Consider the following 18366-nt stretch of genomic DNA (forward strand, 5'->3'; position numbering starts at 1 on the left):
AGATGCTTCGAATGCAGAGATAAATAAGACATATCTACCACCTCCCAGGAGCTGCCTGTCTAGTAAAAGAGAGAGAAAAGAATACAAAATAACATTAATATAGTCAAATAATTGCTTTAATAAGGATCAAAATAGATTCAGCCAGAGAATAGGCTTTCAGATAAGGCTCATCATAAACCATGGTCACACACGTGCACACACACTAGCTAACATGTTTATAGCATTCCATGTGTGGCCTGGGATCTATCTAAGCAGATAATATATTAGATCTATACTACATCTATATCTATGTTATATCTATATTGAGCTTCCCAGGTGGCACTAGTGATAAAGAATCTGCCTGCCAACACAGGAGACATAAGAGACACAGGTTTGATCTCTGGGTCGGGAAGATTTCCTGGAGAAGGGAATGGCAACCCACTCTAGTATTCTTGGCTGGAAAGTCCCATGGACAGAGGAGCCTGGTGGGCTATAATCCCTAAGATCGCAAAGAGTCAGACAAAACTGAAGTGACTTAGCACCATATACATATATATATATATATATAATGTGTATGTGTATGTGTGTACATGTTCAGTTGCTAAGTCATGTCCAACTCTGACACCGCAGGGAATGTAGCCTGCCAGGCTCCTCTGTCCATGGGACTTTCCAGCCAAGAATACTGGAGTGGGTTGCCATTTCCTCTTTCAGGGGATCCTCCCAACCCAGGGATTGAATCCATGTCTCTGGCATTGCAAGTAGATTCTTTACTACTGAGCCACCAGGGAAGCCCATAAGGCCTTTCTTTTGCTTTATTATGCTTCACAGATATTATGTTTTCCACAAATTGAAAGTCTGTGGCAACTCTGTGTCCAACAAGTCTATGGGTGCCATTTTTCCAATAGTACTGTTTTTTAATTAAGGTATGTACATTATTTTCTTAGAAATAACGCTACTGCACACTTCATAGACTATAGTGCAAACATAGTTTATATGCAACAGGACACCAAAAAAGTTGTGTGACTTGCTTTGTTACAATATCTGCTTTATTGCATTGATCTGGAACCAAATGTGCTATATCTCCAGGTATGGTTGTGCAAACATACAAATATATTTATACATAATATATAAATATATATTAAGTAATATACTGATTTAATCTTCATGGTAGGCCATAAAGGAACTGCTATCATTATCATCGTTTTCCAAATGAGGGAATTGAGACACAGAAAGATGAAGTCACTTGCCTAAGGTCATTGCTAATCAACTGTAGAACTAGACTTGAACGTAGGCAGTCCAGCCCCATAGCCTGAGCTATTCATCCTATGTTATATCCACACCTGACAAAGAGTGATGCACTTATGTGTTTTCCACCCTATTTCATCTTTCAAGAAGTATTCATCAAGATCCACTACACCACTAACCTGACCCACTGATGGGCTATGGACCATGGTTTGTGAATCGAACTGCAGAAGGAGAGTCCAAGTCTGCCTGGGAGAATTGGGGAGGGCAAAACAGGGAGAAGATGCTTGCAGTGGATTTGAAGGATGACTAGGAATTTTCTGGATGGGTAAAAGGAAGAGCAGAGTATTTCACTAAGGACAAGACTGTGCTGATCCCCAAAATATTAGCAAGTGTGGAAGTCTAGGTCTCGTGGCAGGTAGGGGGGGTGTCAAATTGCATGACAGGGCTCAGGTGTGATGTGGACTGAGCAGGTTTTGAGCCATGGGACTAGGAGACTAGCCAAGACCAAACCACGATGGGCCTTGAATGTCATGTTCATAGGCTCTGTCCTGAGGGCCAGGGGAAGCCATGAAGTGGTCAGGTTGGTTAGAAGGATCACTCTAGCTCTGGTGTGGAGGACTGCCTGGACAGGGACTCCAGGAGATGCTATAATCAACAGATGGAACCAAGAGGTCTAAGAGCTACTGTGGATCCAGTATAATCAATAGTGTTAGGTGGGCAGTTTTCCAGCCAAGAGGCACTCCTGCTGCACAGCAACGTGTGGTGGAGCTGCACCTTCCCACAGAAGATATCCTAATCTAATCCACCCAGACACCTTGTGGGCTGGTGGTGGCCCTTGTGTGTGATAGTCAAGAGGGGTGGGGAAAGGGCTGAACGAAGGCTGTGGCATTTGAGGAAGAGATGGGGGACCAAATGTATGAGACAGTGTGGGGCAAAATAATCTGGTCTTGGTGATCAGCCTGATGCCAGGGCTTGAGGGAGAGCGAGAGACGGGATGGTGCCCAGTGTTCTGGTTGAGCTCAATCAGCTTTAATCCTGCTTCAATCTAACACCAGGGGGCCAGCAAACTTTTCTATAAAGGACCAGACAGAAACTATTGTAGATTGTGCAAGCCCTGTGGTCTCGGTTACAACTACTGAACTCTGTCATTATGGTGCTGCTGCTGTTGCTAAGTCACTTCAGTTGTGTCCGACTCTGTGCGACCCCATAGATGGCAGCCCACCAGGCTCCACCTGGCAAGAACACTGGAGTGGGTTGCCATTTCCTTCTCCAGTGCATGAAAGTGAAAATTGAAAGTGAAGTCACTTAGCCGTGTCCGACTCTGCGCGACCCCATGGACCACAGCCTGCCAGGCTCCTTCATCCATGGGATTTTCCAGGCAAGAGTACTGGAGTGGGGTGCCATCGCCTTCTCCAGCCATTATGGTGCAAAACACCCATAGACATTGTGTAAGGGAATGGTCGTGACTGTGTTTCAGTAAAACTTCACTTACAGAAACAGACTGTGGGGCGGATTTGGCCTGAGAACTGTCGTTTGCTGACTGCTGCTTTATGCCATCAGGTGACCCAACCACCAAGGCGACCAACTCACATACCAGGTACCCACTGAGGAAGAGAAAGGCTCACACCTCATCAGGTACAGACAGATCTCATATCTCTTCTTGAATGATGTCTTCCTGTTCGAAAAAACTCATCTGAATTAAAGAGTAATTCCAACATCTAATTCCTGGAGCTCAGCTCTGGCAGAAGGGATGTCAATGTCTCACTGCAGCTGTGCAGTCTCTGTTACAGTCACAGTGGAGGTCCTAGGCTGGTATTTCCACTAGTTACAGATGCAATGCAACAGGAACACTAGCTCACCTCCACTGAACACTCACTTTACACCAGACACTGGGTCAAGGACTTTCCTTGAATGATCTCCTTTAATGTTGACCATACCTCAGGGAGGCAGATAATGTACTATTATGTATCCTCTTTTTACAGACGAGGAAACTGAGGTACAAAGAGGTTCAGTATCTCTGAGGCTAGAAACCAAGTAGTCCAGTTCAAGAACCTAGCTCCTCAACCACTCTCCAAAGCTGATGTCACAGGCCTACATGGATGACCACGCTCCTTATGACAAACCCCCACGCTAGCCCTAATACACTGGAGAAAGCTGGCCAAGCGCTTGGGAGACTTTTGTCCTCTGGCCGGCGTGCACTCTTATTAAAGACCAACAGTCCAGCAGACATAAACCTGCTTCTAAACCAAACCAAATCGACCAGGTAAGTCTCTCCAAGATCTCTGTTTTTGAGCAAAATGGTTGTCAGAAGTGAGTCTCTATGAGTAGATTGATATCTGAAGGCATTGCATCTAAGGGGGCAGGGACAGAAAATGAGAGAAAACAGCTGATCTCCATGGGTTCACTCTGCAAACATCCACCAAGGGCCTTGTCGTCCCCTGTCCCTGCCCTCCTGGAGGGCACTGGCTGGGAGAGAGCCAGACACAGAGCAGACCACTGAAATGCCCTGGGCATCACACATGGTGTGGTGAATCCAGGGTAGGCTGGGGACATGGGGCTGGGACATGTGTCTTAGCCTGAGCAGAGGCACCTGGAGCCCAGCCCAGACAATCTGGGGGTAACATGGTGGTGAGGGCTATTCCCAGGGAGGGAACAGCATGTTCCAAGGCAATGGGCACGAGGTGACGTCATGCTGGAGTGAGGGAATCCTGTAGAAGGGATGCGGCTGGAGATGTGGGGAAGTTGGCCCCCAGAAGTTGGTCTGGACCACTCTGGGATGGAGGCCACCTCATCCTCAGCTCCTTTCTGCAATTAGAACAGCCTCTGAGTTCGAGAGGAAACACAAATTGCTGGTCAGAAATACGGCGATGCCAAGAACACTCTGCTGATGCTGCGTCTTGAAGTCGTAAAAACAAATAAGTGTAAATCACTTCTATCACATCGTCGGTTCCCCCTCAATCCCAGAGGCTGTGTCTTGCTTACATTCACAGACAGTTTGGAAGTGGGCAGATATTCATATTCCCATCACCCTTGTTGTATCAGCCAAAATAGTAACAGTGGGGGCCCCTCACAGTGGCTAGCAGTGACTAAGTGCCTTATAAATAATATCCTGTTTAACAGAAAAGCAATCTGAAGCTCAGAGAGACATCACAACTTGCTAAAGTTCCTGTGTTAGGAAAAGGATAGAGCCAGGATCCAAACATGCACCTTCCTGACCTCTGAGCCTGGAGACTTCCCACTCAGCCTCTTAGCCTTGATATCATAGAATTTAAGGACTCTGTGGATTTCTGAGAACATTTTCATCTTTTATTATATCGGCTCCTCCAAAGAACTTCTGAACTTGGCAGGTAAAAAACCCTGGGCTCAGAGAGGTACAGTGTCCTCCCCAAGGTCACACAGCTTTTAAATAAGGGGCCAACAGGAGACTTGAACTGAGGTCTTACCATTCCAAAGCCAAAGCTCTATCTTCTTTATCATGGCTTCCAAGTACACAGCAAAGAAGACGGACAGCTAACGTTACACCCTTCGATGATTCTTATTTTAAACCATCCCCCCCCCGAAACTCATGTTCTCTTGATCTCGACATTGGCTGGCATGTGTTCATCAAGCAATCAAAAGACAAATACCTAGGAGAGCAGAACGTGCGGACTGCAGCCAAAATGACCTCACAGGGAGCAGGCTGTGCCAAGCAAATCTAATTTCCTCTGACAGAACAGCAGGCTGGGAGATAAGGCGAAAGGCATCAACGCTGTCGTTTCCCTGGTTCTGAAGGACAAGTTCGATTAGCTCCACAGAAACACCTGCGGTGGGGGGCAGGTCACCCACACACACCCACAGAGGCATGCACACACACAGACACTGACAGACACGTCTCCAAAGACACACACGCCAATCGAGAGATGCACGCAAATGCATATGCACAGACACACATCTATCCACACACCCCCAACTCAGACACGCACAGTCACTCAAACACACACACACACTTAAATAAGGACGCGGTCAGAGATACAGTCACACAGAGACATATGCAAATACACCTACACCTACACACAAATATGTCTGCCTCCCCTCCTCACACAAACACCAGAGGTACATGCACACATTCACACACACACAGAAATAGAGACACACATGTATGGTCACAGACACACATACACATACCAAGACACATCCAGTACCTTTCGCGGCCAGGAGGAGCCTACTCTTTTCAAAGCCCTCTTCTGTAGCCTGCAAATGACATCCCCCCCAAACTGGAGCCTCTGAAAACTATACTTCTGGTGTCTGTGCGTATTCTCGACTCTGCCTTGGCCTGGTGTCTTCACCCAGAAATTTGAAACATACCCCAGCAGCTGAGGTTGCACCTCAGCAGTGTGCAGTTGAGAAAGATCCCACACTTTGGAGTCAGGCTAGTCTGTGTTCTATGATAGTTGAGGCTCTGCCAGTCACTAGGTGGGGGACCTAGACAAGTCTCTTCACCCTTCTGAGCTCCAGTTTTCTCGTCTGCAAAAGGGGCTGATAATCCCTGTGATGAGCCCACTGGACGGGAGCCCCTTGAAGTTCTGGTATTCAGCAAGGACCTCTCTATGGCAGGTATTTTTGTTATGTGAATGTCTGTCTCCCACCCCAGCCTGGAGCCACCTTGTAGATAGCAGTCTTGTCTGTTTCCACCCAAGTCCATTTCCAGGGCTCAGCAGTGTCTGCCAGGCACATGGTAAGTGAAAGTGAAAGTGTTAGTCGCTCAGTCATGTTCGACTCTGTGACCCCATGGACTGTAGCCTGCCAGGCTCCCCTGTCCGTGGGATTCTCCAGGCAAGAATACTAGAGTGGGTAGCCATTCCCTTCTCCAGAGGATCTTCCCAACCCAGGGATCAAACCCAGGTCTCCTGCACTTCAGGCAGATTCTTTACTGCTGAGCCACCAGGGAAGACCTGGCACATGATAGGTGTTCAGCAAATATTTATGAAATAAACAAGTGTCCTTATCCTGTATCCTTAGCTCCTAGTACAGACCGGGCACAGAGGATATGATCAACTGTAGTTATAGAGTGTTGAAAAAAGTGATACATGAAAATATAATTGCAACCATGGACCAAGCTCTAATTGTACGTGAGGCATGACTTTTACAGCATTCCATGCTCTCCATGACAGGCATTCATTTTGTAGATGAGGAAACTGAGATCCAAAGAAGTAGTTTACCAAGGTTACCTGATTTCCTGAGGGTGGCAGCTCGAAACTGGGAATCTGATTGCTGAACCTAACTCTAGACTCTATGAGTAAATATTTTCCCCTGGTGACACAACTCAACTGATGATGTCTACAGCCAACTCTGCCTTAGTTACAATGTGGACTAACCCTTTAGTGTGAATTGTCATCTTCAATCCCTGGACGTCTCAATATATAGCATCTGTCTGGAATATCTTCCATATGGCCATGGTTACATTTTTTAAATATTACAGTCCAAAACTCCTGATGTCTGCATTTTTCCTTGGTCCCTCTCAGCTAACATCCATCCATTGATCTATCTTTCTATCTATGACCTGACCATTTTCCATTTAAGGCCCATTCTGTCTTCAGATGTTTTTCCTCTGTATTCCTGTAAACTACACAGCCCCAGCCTGAATCTGTCAAATCTGTTTTCCTTTCTCTTGCATTGGTACAATCCAAGGGTTTCAAACTCAACCCACCTGTGGGCCAATTAAGCTACTTTACATGACAACCGCATTTGGCAGCAATTGATGGCGCACAGTTAAGCATTTTGCAAATCCTGAAAGGTTGCTACACTTGTACCAGCCTTGCTTCTGCATACCTTAGAAAACAGACTCAAATCCCCACCACCTCCTCCCCCAACAGTTTCCCTGGAAAAAAAAGAATTTTATGAAAGATTTTTGCCTCTATTCAGGGCCATGCAAAATGGTAACAGCCACAGGGTATGGAGGCCACAATTACCTTTCCACACAAAGGAAAATACAAATGTCTAAAGATAGTGGCCACCTTGCATGCAGGGGGCCAGGGCAGGCTGCAGTGACCCATCAGGCTTGCCAGGCAGACACTCTTCTCCTGCAAGCAGGCTCCATATTCACTCACAGCTTTGCCAGGTGAATGAGTGGAACAGAGGCATCTGACAGCGAGGGAGGTTCTATTTTTGATAGCTTGAACCCTAACATGACACAGGTGGTTTTTAAAACTTTTTTTAGTGAAATCATCCTGGAAAAAAAAAAAGTCAAAGTATTAGTCGCTCAGTCATGTCTGAGTCTTTGCAACCCCATGGACTGTAGCCTGCCAAGCTCCTCCGTCCATGAAATTCTCCAGGCAAGAATACTGGAGTGGGTTGCCATTCCCTCCTCCAGGGGATCTTCCCGACCCAGGGATCAAACTTGGGTCTCCTGCACTGCAGGCAGATACTTTACCATCTGAGGCACCAGGAAAGACCAAAGTCATTCTCTTGCTTTCCAATTATTACTCTATTCATTGGAATAGTCTATGTGAACAGATTTTAAAAAAAATAATATTTACATACATATGGTATATATATTAGCCAAGCAACCTGTATTTTCCCTACCCTTGCCACCTCAAATCCCTCACCCAACTCTCTCCCTCAGCATCTGCATGAAATTCTACCATGATCAGTTCATTTCGCAGGATTGAGCTTGGTCCTGGTGTGGGTGTCGGGGGATGGATTGATAGAACACCAACTTCTCATTGTACAAAGCAGGTGGGTGGGAGGGAAGGCGTGCTGACAGCAAAGAAGAGAGCCCCTGTGAGCCAGGAAGAGCAGAAGGCACTTCACAAAAGTCATCTCCTCAATCACTCAGTCTCTAGTCCCCGGCTCTCGTCATTTCAGAAGTGCTAACAGAGACATTCAGAGAGAGGAAGTGGCCTACCCCCACCAAGCACTCGCAGAAAGACCAGGATGCAGGTTTGTCTGGCTTCAAAGGCTAAGCTCTCTCCTCATATCCCCATCACCTCCCAAATGCTTTCCAGCCTTACTAAAATGCTGCTGGACACACCACACTTTGTCCACCCGGGGATGACAAATGTCCTTTCAAGTGCCAATGTCAACACACTGGCGGAACCAGGAAAATGTCATATTTCCTGGGAAAATTGGTCTATTTCACTGAAACGGTGGAGCTGAGGATGCAGCAAGCATGTGCTACCAGGAGAGATTGGTACCAAGACCTGAAGTGCAGAGGATGGTGGAGAAGCAAGCAGGCAGGCCCCGGGGCCCCTGCAGGGATGGCCGAGCCCCAGAAAGCAGCCCTGGAGTGCTCTTCTTTGGTGAATCCTAGTTTTTGTATTTATTTGGGCCACAGTGGATTTTACAGTCAGCTGCTACTGAAACATCCTAGTTGACCATGGTCCCTAGAAACTACAAGAAATTATTGGAGTTCTGAGGCTGCCTCTTTGATATACTTTTTTTTGCATTTTATTTTATTGAAGTATAATTGATTTTCAATGTTGTGTTTCTACTGTACGGCAAAGTGATTCACTTATACATATATATATATATATATATATATATATATATATATATATATATACATTCCTTTTCATACTCTTTGCTATTATGGTTTATCACAGTATATTGAATACAGTTCCCTGTAGCACTTATTTTGTACTGTCATTTTTAAAATGATCTGTTCTCCATGTTAGATGATAAACTCTAACATTTTTATCTTTGGTTCTCTTTTCTATGATGGTACCTTAATAGACTAAGAGCTCTAACAGTTGAAATAAATCAATAATGAGTTAATTTAGCCATTTTATAAGGGAAGGGCTTTAACTAACCAAAACAATGCACCTTCTGTGTGATCCTAAGAAGAGGCACAGGTGAAGACAGACTGACATGAGCTTTCTGCTCTAGAGATTTCTGCTGAGAAGCTTCCTTATTCACAGAATCCTAACTCCAAACTGGACTTCAGACCAAACTCGCTCTCACCCCCTCTCCAGACTCTTTCCCTTGGGGTCCCCGTCTTGCCAGCTCAGTAAAAGGCGCCATCAGAGGCTGTGGAGTCATCCTGAGCTCTTGGCTCTCTATGTCCCCACCTCCCCTCATTTACCAAGTCTGGGTGGCCCCACCCTCCAGGCTCTGGGAATTGGTCCCCTGCTCACCAAGCCTCTCTGCCCACTGCAGCCCTCTCTTTTCTTGCCACAGTGGCTGCGCCAGGCCCCTCCCTGGTCCTCTGACTCCAGCCCATCCTCCCCCTGGCTCAGAGAGAACGTTCTAAATCACAAAGCCAGCCACCTCGCCACATGCTTAAAATTCCTCCCATGGATCTCCATTTTCTGAAGATAAAATCCGAATGTCTAGACCTGTCATCCAAGACCTTTTGTTACCAGATCGCTTCTGCTCGCTTCTCCAGCCTTCTCTATAGCTTTCTCTATAGCTGCTCCCCAAGGCACAACCTGCACTCTCCTCTGTCCCAACAGGCAGCCACTCAGATCCCATCTCCACACCTCCCCTTTAACCAGGCTCGTTCCTGCTGAGCGGCCCCTTCTGGCTTATCCAATTCCTCTGGTTCTTCAGCTCACCTCTGGCCTCAAAGGCCCACCCCTCCCGTCTGGACGGCCCAGATGGGACGCCTCCTCTGAGCCTCCATGCCCTCCGGAGTCACTTATCAGCTGGTGTCGGAGTCTGCTTTTGGGTGTTTAAGAGGAGATTCTCAGGAGGTTGGACAGGACTCGTGGCTTAGTTAAAGGCATTTGGAGGAAGACATGCACAGAGCAGGGTGCTCCAATCCTCCCTGCTGGCCAGAAAAATGCCCCCTGGGCTCTGCAGAAAAGGACTGGGCGGGGGATGAGAAAGTCGCTGCCCTGACTAAAGAGGCCTCTGTGCTCTGCTCCCCAGGCCAGGTGTGGGGACAAAGACAAAGTCCCCAGAGGAATAGCCTGTGGGATCTCTGAGCAGAAGGGAAGGAGGACCCCCATGGAGGAAGAAAAGCCCCAAAGGGTAGCAGTGTCCACATGGCACGTAGGTGATTGGGAATTTAGACATCTCAGAGTTTACCACAATCCTGTGAGGCCTAAGAAGTAATACGATGACTCTTGTGAGCCCTAGAATGTCACAGAGGTCACAGAGTCACCTGATCTGAGTTAACTCACAAACAAGAACAAGGGACCGCTCCATGGTGACCTGCACTGACTAATGACTGAATGATAAATGCCACTGAAGGTGACATCAATGACTAGTGGCCTTCGTCCCATCACCTTTGCACACCAAGCATAGCTGTGATTGCTGGGAAGTGGAGGGAATGCATTGACTGTGATTCAGCTGAGACCTACCCCAGCTACATGGAGACTCAAAATAGAAATTGAACCTAGGCATAATAAAGAATTATAGATTTTATATGTATCCCAGACCTGAGTTTGTAGCCTGAAAATCCTACTCATTACAAGCAAATGAAGGAAATATCACAGTTGATACAAGTAGCTTGGCCAGTAAGGCACACATATTCAGAGCTGGGTTGAGTAATATTTCAAGCACCCTTCCTTCCTGTGACAGGAGCAGGCAGGTCAAGGATGGCTTCTCTGCAAGAATAAGGCTGGAGAGGAATTCTGAAAAATGAGAAGAACTAGGCAGGGAGGAAGACAAGAGCTGCCAAACAGACAGAACTGCACATGCAAAGGCCCTGTGGTAGGAAGGAGCTGGGCTCATTCATGGGGGGATATAGACTCCTGTGTCAGAAACGCTGAGAGTGAAGGTGAGTGATGAAACACAACACTGACTGGTGCTTCTGAAGCTCTCCCTCCTCAACCCCCCTTAGTCTGGGCTGGACCTAGTGACTTATTTCTAACAAACAGGATGAGATAGCCATGGGATGCTGCCTCTGAGATTAGGTTCTAAAAGACTTCCCTCTCGCACCCACTCTGTCTCTGGCTTTATCACTTGCTTGTCCAGCTGAAGCAAGCTGCCATATTGTAAGCTACCCTATGGAGAAGCCTCATGGCAAGACAATGAAGGAGGCTCTGGCCAACGGCCAGCAAGGAGCTAAATCCTGCCAGTAACTGCATGAGTGAACCTGGAAGAAGATCAGCCCTGAGTTGAGGCTTGAGATGACCGCAGCCTCCTGTATAACATGGTGGCAGCCTTGTGCGAAGCCCTGAGCCAGAGGACCCAACTTAGTCATGTACAGGTTTCTGACCCACAGAAATGCTGCTGCTGCTTCTGCTGCTAAGTCGCTTCAGTCGTGTCCGACTCTGTGTGACCCCATAGACGGCAGCCCACCAGGCTCCGCCGTCCCTGGGATTCTCCAGGCAAGAATACTGGAGTGGGTTGCCATTTCCTTCTCCAGTGCATGAAAGGGAAAAGTGAAAGTGAAGTCGCTCAGTCGTGTCCGACTCTTAGCGACCCCATGGACTGTAGCCTACCAGGCTCCTCCGTCCATGGGATTTTCCAGGCAAGAGTACTGGAGTGGGGTGCCATTGCCTTCTCCGGACCCACAGAAATAGTGACATCATAAACCCGTGTTGTTTTCCAAATCGCTGTTTGGGGGCCATTTGTTACACAGTGTTAGATAACTAATGCAGCTGATAAGGTAGGCAGGTGTGAGGTAATGCAAAATATTTTCGATTTCAGTGGTTAGTCTTCAGGTTTTAGTAAATTCTCCACATGGAACCTGTGTGTAATTCACCTGAGCTTCTGACTCTGAACGTTTCTGATTCATTAAAAAAAAATCTATGCAGCATTAGGAGTTGTATGTAAGCCAGTATCAGATTCTCTAACATGGAAGTGGTATGGAGCAACGGGAAGTTGGAAGGGACAGGAACTAACCTTTGCTGACAATCTATGGAGGAACAGGTTCTTGTAAAATGCTTTTGCTTCCAGTGTTGGCCCAGGCATACCTTTCCAATGAAACTGAAGAAGCTTTGGCTATGGCAGGGACAACATTCTACCCTTTCTCTTTACTAAAAAGAACCCCTATATTACTGGGGGGAATCTACTTACGCAGTACACTTTCCCAGCCTCCCTTGCTGTCTGCATGTGTGGGGAGGTAGGCAATAAGATATAAGCGGAAATCACTGGATGGAGGTTCTGGTAGGTTTTTTGTTTTGTTCTTAAATGTTGAGTCATCGGAGAAGTACACTCTCTGGTATTTCTCTTTCTCCTTGCTGGTGCCTGGAAATGTGGGCACAATGACTGGAGCTGTGGCAACTTTATGACCATGTAATGGAAGTGACAAATAGATTTAAGGGACTAGACCTGATAGACAGTGTCTCATGAACTATGGACAGAGGTTCGTGACATTGTACAGGAGACAGGGATCAAGAAAATACCCATGGAAAAGAAATGCAAAAAAGCAAAATGGCTGTCTGAGGAGGCCTTACAGATAGCTGGGAAGAGAAGAGAAGCGAAAAGCAAAGGAGAAAAGGAAAGATATTCCCATCGGAATGCAGAGTTCCAAAGAATAGCAAGGAGAGATAAGAAAGCCTTCCTCAGCGATCAGTGCAAAGAAATAGAGGAAAACAACAGATTGGAAAAAACTAGAGATCTCTTCAAGAAAATTAGGGATACCAAAGGAACATTTCATGCAAAGATAGGCTCGATAAAGGACAGAAATGGTATGGACCTAACAGAAGCAGAAGATATTAAGAAGAGGTGGCAAGAATACACAGAAGAACTGTACAAAAAAGATCTTCATGACCCAGATAATCATGATGGTGTGATCACTCACCTAGAGCCAGACATCCTAGAATGTGAAGTCAAGTGGGCCTTAGAAAGCATCACTATGAACAAAGCTAGTGGAGGTGATGGAATTCCAGTTGAGCTATTTCAAATCCTCAAAGGTGATGCTGTGAAAGTGCTGCACTCAATATGCCAGCAAATATGGAAAACTCAGCAGTGGCCACAGGACTGGAAAAGGTCATTTTTCATTCCAATCCCAAAGAAAGGCAATGCCAAAGAATGCTCAAACTACCGCACAATTGCACTCATCTCACATGCTGGTAAAGTAATGCTCAAAATTCTCCAAGCCAGGCTTCAGCAATACGTGAAACGTGAACTTCCAGATGTTCAAGCTGGCTTTAGAAAAGGCAGAGGAACCAGAGATCAAATTGCCAATATCCGCTGGATCATTGAAAAAGCAAGAGAGTTCCAGAAAAACATCTATTTCTGCTTTATTGACTATGCCAAAGCCTTTGACTGTGTGGATCACAATAAACTGTGGAAAATTCTCAAAGAGATGGGAATACCAGACCATCTGACCTGTCTCTTGAGAAACCTGTATGCAGGTCAGGAAGCAACAGTTAGAACTGCACATGGAACAACAGACTGGTTCCAAATAGGAAAAGGAGTATGTCAAGGCTGTATATTGTCACCCTGCTTATTTAACTTATATGCAGAGTACATCATGAGAAACGCTGGGCTGGAAGAAACACAAGCTGGAATCAAGATTGCCGGGAGAAATATCAATAACCTCAGATATGCAGATGACACCACCCTTATGGCAGAAAGTGAAGAAGAACTAAAGAGCCTCTTGATGAAAGTAAAAGAGGAGAGTGAAAAAGTTGGCTTAAAGCTCAACGTTCAGAAAACTAAGATCATGGCATCTGGTCCCATCACTTCATGGGAAATAGATGGGGAAACAGTGGAAACAGTGTCAGACTTTATTTTTTGGGGCTCCAGAATCACTGCTGATGGTGACTGCAGCCATGAAATTAAAAGACGCTTACTCCTTGGAAGGAAGGTTATGGCCAACCTAGATAGCATATTTAAAAGCAGAGACATTACTTTGCCAACAGAAGTCTGTCTAGTCAAGGCTATGGTTTTTCCAGTGGTCATGTATGGATGTGAGAGTTGGACGATGAAGAAAGCTGAGCGCCAAAGAATTGATGCTTTTGAACTGTGGTGTTGGAGAAGACTCTTGAGAGTCCCTTGGACTGCAAGGAGATCCAATCAGTCCATCCTAAAAGAGATCAATCCTGGGTGTTCATTGGAAGGTCTGATGTTGAAGCTGAAACTCCAATACTTTGGCCACCTCATGCAAAGGGTTGACTCATTGGAAAAGACCCTAATGCTGGGTAGGATTGTGGGCAGGAGGAGAAAGGGATGACAGAGGATGAGATGGTTGGATGGCATCACCGACTCGATGGACATGCGTTTGGGTAGACTCCGGGAGTTGGTGATGGACAGAGAGGCCTGGCGTGCTGCAATTCATGGGGTTGCAGAGTCGGACACGACTGAGCGACTGAACTGAACTGAACTGAATGATCTTGATGATGGAAGCCACACTTTAAGGATAACAGAACAAAAAGATGGAAGGAGCCTTGGCTCCCTGGAAGGGATGACATGGGAGCCACCATTCCAAGCCTTGACTCTTTGCAGTGTCACATGAGAGAAAAATAATTCTTTATCTTGTTTAAGTCAGGATTATCTAGGTTTTCTCTTACAGGTAGCTGATAAACCAGTCAGTCCTAAGTAATACTTGCGTTCTGAGTAAGGTATTTAGCTACATTTTGGGATTTCCCTTTTAAATGGCCAAGACTCCAGGCTCTTATAGAAAGATTTTTCCTTTTGCCCCTCTTGGTTAACAGTTATTAGTATGCTTTTGCACTGTGGTGTTGGAGACGACTCTTGAGAGTCCCTTGGACTGCATGGAGATCCAACTAATCAGTACTAAAGGAAATCAACCCTGAATACTCATTGGAAAGACTAATGCTGAAGCTGAATCTCCAATACTTTGGCCACCTGATGCGAAGAGCTGACTGATTGGAAAAGACCCTGATGCTGGGAAAGATTGAAGGCAAAAGGAGAAGGGGGTGGCAGAGGATGAGATGGTTAGAGAGCATCACTAACTCAATGGACATGATTTTGAACAAACTCCGGGAGATAGTAGAGGACAGAGGAGCCTGGCGTGCTGTAGTCCATGGGGTCCCAAAGAGTCAGACACGACTTGGTGACTGAACAACAACAACAACAACGCTCTCCAGAGGAGAGGAGAGGAGAGGGGGCCGAAAGTTTCCTGAACTTTACCCCATACAGCATACTCCACCCATTATTGGTACTTATCTCACAACGTATTTGTGAGCTGGGGCTATCATCCCATTTCACAGATGAGGAAATGGAGGCTCAGACAGATTACATCACCCTCCAGGGAACACAGCTAGGATCTGAACCCCGACCTGTCTGACCCCATAGCCTGTACTTTTTCTGTTGTTTTCCCACTGTCTTCCAGTCTAGAACTCTGAGTCCCAGTTCAGGCAGAAGATGGGACAAGTCAGATCATCCTGAGATCCCTGGACCAGGCTGCCTGGCTCTCACTCAGATCTTCTAACTGCAGCCACCAAACGAAGCCTTCTCTACTGCGAGGCAACTACAGCAGACGGCCCAGCTGGCCTCTCTGTAACTCACTGCCATCCTGTTTACTGGCCATCTGGCCCTCAGCTCTGTGATTCTCTGACTGTCCCTCCTCAAGGACCCTCTTAAAGGGACAGAGACTCTCCTTGGTTTCATAAAGAACCTCCATTCCTAAGTGAATATATTTCCAACCTTGACTAGAGCAAGCCTGCCAAAGAAAAGGCCAAAACCACAGGGTTTTCTGGGAACAACACAAGTCTATTTCTAACCTCAGATTACAGCATCCAAAAAGATTACCTGTTCTAAGCAAACATGCTCACAACCCGTGACAGGAATACAATCAGAGCCACCTGACTCCTCAGCAGGCTCCAAATATTCCCCAGCTAAACTTGCTTTACCCTGTTCAAAACCCCTCTGTCTGTCCCAGGAGAGATTGGAAATACACTCTTTCTAGGAGCCACTGGAAAATTAGCGCACATTAGGAGAAGCCTAGATGATGCTGAATTGGGGACAGAAAGGTCCATTTGATAGAGGAAAAAAAAGTTCTTTGTAACCAGGACAAGGCTAAACCTCCCTTCTCTCCATTGGTCCAAATCTATGCCAGCCTCCCACTGGCATCTGTGGGTGTGCTGAGAACAAACTATGGATTTCTATAGAGACTGTCGCCATGGTACTAGGGGCCTTATTCTGCTATTTCAAGAAGAAAAATAATCAAAAGGTCAAAGAAAGAAAATCTACCATAGAGCTTTTCAAACTACAAATATTTGTTAATGCTTTAGCGAGTGCCAGCCATAGCAACATGGGCTGGGGGAGATGACCTGTCTTGCAACGCCTAGGAGTCAAGCACAAGATTGGGCACTGTCCATCTGTGATCTGATTTCTTTCTCACAACAACCTTAAAAGGGCAAAACAGTACAACCCTCATTTTGTCAAGTGGGGGAAAAATGAATTTAAGGAACTTGCCCATGGGCATCAGAAGTATCATACTGGACAAGACCAAATCCCATTTAGGGCATGGGGGAGATGCTGAATATAAAGTACTATTTGATCTCTTTACGGAGACATGGGGTGTATTAGGGAGCTGATAGGCAGGAGAGGGAGAGGGAGGAATCAAAATGGCAGAGGAATAGAATGTGGAGCTCACCTCCTCCCACAAATAAATCAATAAATATACCTGCAAGTGGAACCATTCACACAGAACATCCACTGAACACTGCAGAAGACCTCAGACTTCCAAAAAGGCAAGGAAACCTCCATATAACCAGGTAGGCTAAGATCATGGCATCTGGTCCCATCACTTCTTGTCAAATAAATAGGGAAAAATTGGAAACAGTGACTGACTTTATTTTCTTGGGCTCCAAAATCACTATGGATTGTGGCTGCAGCCATGAAATTAAAAAAGGCGCTTGCTCCTTGGAAGAAAAGTTATGACAAACACAGAATGTGTATTAAAAAGTAGAGACATTACTTTGGCAACAAAGATCTGTATGGTCAAAGCTATGGCTTTTCCAGTAGTCAAGTATGGGTCTGAGAGTTGGACCATAAAGAAAGCTGAGTGCTGAAGAATTGGAGCTTTTGAACTGTGGTGCTGGAGAAGACTCTTGAGAGTCCCTTTGACTGCAATGAGATCAAACCAGTCAATCTTAAAGGAAATCAATACTGAAATTCATTGGAAGGACTGATGCTGAAGCTCCAATACTTTGGCCACCTGATGCAAAGAGCCAACTCATTGGAAAAGCTCCCGATTCTGGGAAAGATTATAGGCAAAAGGAGAAGGGAGTGGCAGAGGACAAGATGGTTGGATGGCATCACCGACTCAATGGATATGAGTTTGAGCAAGCTCCCGGAGATGGTGACGGACAGGGAAGCCTGGCATGCTGCAGTCCATGGGGTCACAAAGAGTCAGATACGACTGAGTGACTGAACAAAACAAAAACTGGGTGGGACAAAAAAAAAAGAGAGAGAGAGGGAGAGATAGGGAGCTGATAGGGGTGTTGGGGCAGCTGGGAGGAGCACAGAGAAAATCTCACACTGTCTGTTGGCCTGAGGGGCAAGGAAAGAAAACATTGTTATCAGCTAGTGGGGACTGCAGGGGAGAAAGCTCCCCTGGACTTGGAGCAGGCAGGAGCTGGGCGGAGAGTGAATGGGAGGGGTGGCAAATGGAGCATCTCCAGCACAGGGGCATCTACTGACCACACTGGGGCCATGCTGGCCCCGCTGGGTGGTGCCAAGCCCCATCCAAACAACTGAGGATGGAAGGGGAACGCTTCCCAGTAGGAACTGGCAATCACTATGCTAATTCTGGTTAACAGCCACCAAAGCCAGTGGCTTACATGAACAGGCATTTTTTTTCTTGCTCGTGCATCTGAGGACAAATTGTGCCCCTGCTGGGGTCGCCTGGGCTAGGCTCCAGGCTCCAGGTGGAGTTGGGTCTGCGCCCCTTGCTCCTCATCCGATGTGGATTTTCTCATCTCGGATGACAGGTACACAGAGCAAACCGCACAAGCACACTGAGACCCTCTGCTCACATCGTGTCCACCATATACCATTGGTCAGTACAAGCCTCTTGACCAAGCCCAATAACAGTGCCATAAGGGGATAAAACTCCAGCTACTTGATTGGGAAGCACTGAAAACCCATGTGTTGAATAACATGATGTATAACCCTGTTCTATAGGAATGAAGAATCAGAAGCAATATTTTAATCTACCATCTTCCCCAAAGGAAAATAAAAATGTTAATACCAACAGAAGAATAGAAATAAATTCAAACTACCCATGTCAACCACAGTGGTCTCATGAAATGTTCATTTGGACAAGCTGGAGAAGTTTGGCGGGATGAGCGTATGTTT

General features: G+C 46.3%; 1 long non-coding RNA gene across 1 annotated transcript in view; it reads right to left on the reverse strand.

Moving 5' to 3' along the window:
• Nucleotides 1-7129: 7129 nt before the first annotated feature.
• The window catches only part of LOC145518725 (uncharacterized), a 157037-nt gene continuing 145800 nt past the window's right edge, over nt 7130-18366 (reverse strand). Inside the window, exon 9 of the long non-coding RNA XR_014063223.1 lies at nt 7130-7430. This is a non-coding gene — a long non-coding RNA (uncharacterized LOC145518725). The remainder of the gene's footprint in view (nt 7431-18366) is intronic.

The sequence above is a fragment of the Giraffa tippelskirchi genome, chromosome 8 (assembly GCF_054371585.1).
Source record: "Giraffa tippelskirchi isolate mGirTip1 chromosome 8, T2T-mGirTip1v1.2.pri, whole genome shotgun sequence".
NCBI lineage: Eukaryota > Metazoa > Chordata > Mammalia > Artiodactyla > Giraffidae > Giraffa > Giraffa tippelskirchi.